The sequence below is a fragment of the Stenella coeruleoalba genome, assembly GCF_951394435.1.
Source record: "Stenella coeruleoalba genome assembly, chromosome: 3".
NCBI lineage: Eukaryota > Metazoa > Chordata > Mammalia > Artiodactyla > Delphinidae > Stenella > Stenella coeruleoalba.
The window spans coordinates 55,349,271-55,351,551 of record NC_137148.1 but is presented as its reverse complement, the minus strand read 5'-3'; positions in this window follow the sequence as shown (position 1 = coordinate 55,351,551).

Genomic DNA, 2,281 nt, shown 5'->3' with positions numbered 1-2,281 from the left:
ACACAGCTTGAATCTAGACCTAACTCCCATTCCTTGCTTTTTCCGCCATACAACATGAACATCAGTAACTAAAACAATGATAATATAACTGCATTAAAATGAAATAAATAGAAAACATAAAAACTATAAACTCAGAAAAATTAGTCTAGTTTTATTGAAACACAAAACACAACATACTATATAATACTCATTTTGTAAATACCAAAACTTTCTGTATATAATATGCTTATACAAATACATACCTGTGTAAGATGAGAATGGAAGGATATGATCTCAAATGTTAACAGCGACTATCTCCAAGGGCAGAATTATGGGCAATTTTATTTGTGTGAGCTAGGAAGAGTTCATTTTCTAAATTTTTCTGCAATAAATGCATTACCTACACACTTTCAAAAACAGCCCTTTATTATTATCAAAGTCATTTTGATATTCTACCTTTAAAACAGCCAATTCATTATCTAACTTAGTGAAAAGTACAGTTTGAATTGAATATCTAGCCACCACTAATCGAGCAAGCATCTTCCTGATATTTTACAAACATTATTCCACTTAATTTTGATAACAGTTTCATCAGGTAGTAATATTATCCCGTCACAGATAAGGAGGCTGATGCTTAGGTTCAAGATCACACAGGAAATAAAGGAGTCTTTGTTGTGGTGAGTTTGAAGTCCACCTTGCCCTTCTGCTGGGCTCCTCCTACCTTCCTTCTAAGCCTGGCTTGTCTAATGTAGGAGAGCCGCTCTACCACATGCTGGTGCAGCCTCCCAGATACTCTTCTTTGAAAACACTTATGGTATTAAAGTAGACCATTTAAAACTGATTACATGTATTATAAAAAGACTGGAAGGGACTTCCCTGGTGGCGCAGTGGTTAAGAATCCGCCTGCCAATGCAGGGGACACAGGTTCGAGCCCTGTTCCAGGAAGATCCTACATGTAGCTGAGCAACTAAGCCCGTGAGCCACAACTACTGAGCCCGCGTGCCTAGAGCCCGTGCTCCGCAACAAGAGAAGCCACCGCAATGAGAAGCCCGCACACCGCAACGAAGAGTAGCTCCTGCTCGCCGCAACTAGAGAAAGCCCGTGTGCTGCAATGAAGACCCAACGCAGTCAAAAATAAACAAATACATAAAATAAAATAAAATAAAAATAAAAAAATAAAAAGTCTGGAAGTATATGCTCCGAACAGTATATATCACCAGGGTGGCAGGACTTCCATTTTCTATGCTTTTGTATCTATTCAGTATTTTTCTTCAAAAAATTTTTGTTTTTTTAAAAAAATTGAGTCAGAAAAAATTATAGATTTTTCCTATATTGTCTATCTTTTGAACATTGGTGCATCTCAGTATCAGGGTCTCTACACAAACCATTTATAGAAAAGCACATAAGAAAAATGCATACTTCATCACCAATCCTTTATCTTCTCATTCAGATCCTCCTGTTAGACAGTAACCTCAGGATCTCTACCTGTTTTACTGACTACCATATCTTCAGTGCTAGAACATCTGGCCAATGAAAGCATTTGGCACATAACTGACAAATGAATGAGTGAAGGATATATACTTTTCTCTTTTCAAGTTTTAGATATGCTGATATCTTCTCATATTAAGTTTCAAAATAGAATACATGTTAAAAGTCAGGTGAGAAAAAAAATGTACAGGGAACTATCTTTTTCTGAATCTCACAACTTGCTAAAGGTGGCTGTTATGGGTTGAACTGTGTCCTCTCCAAAGAAGATGGGTTGAAGTCCTAACCTCTGGGACCTCAGAATGTGACATTATTTGGACATAGGGTCTTTGCAGGTGTAATTAGTTAAGGTGAGGTCATACTAGAGAGGGTGGGTCCCTGATCCAATATGACTGGTGTCCTTATAAGAACATAGCCTTGTTAAGACAGAGGCACAGGGAGAAGGCCACATGAAGACAGAGGATTGGGGCGATATGTATACAAGCTAAGGAATGTCAAAGACTGCCAGCCCAAACCACCAGAAGCTGGGAAGGATTCTCCTACAGGCTTCAAGGGAGGCTGGCCCTGCTGACACCTTGATTTCAGACTTCAAGCCTGCAGAACTGTGAGACAATACATTTCTGTTGTTTTAAGCTTGTGGTACTTGGTTAAGGCAGGCAGCCCGAGGAAACCAACAGTGGCCTTAACTTTGAATTCTTGCAAATAATGGGGGAGGAGGAAATAGTCACCTGAGCATCATGATCTACAAGTTTTCAATGACTTTCCGGTTTATTTTCTGATAATGGAGAATATGCCCAGTCAACTCAGGAACGCTAGA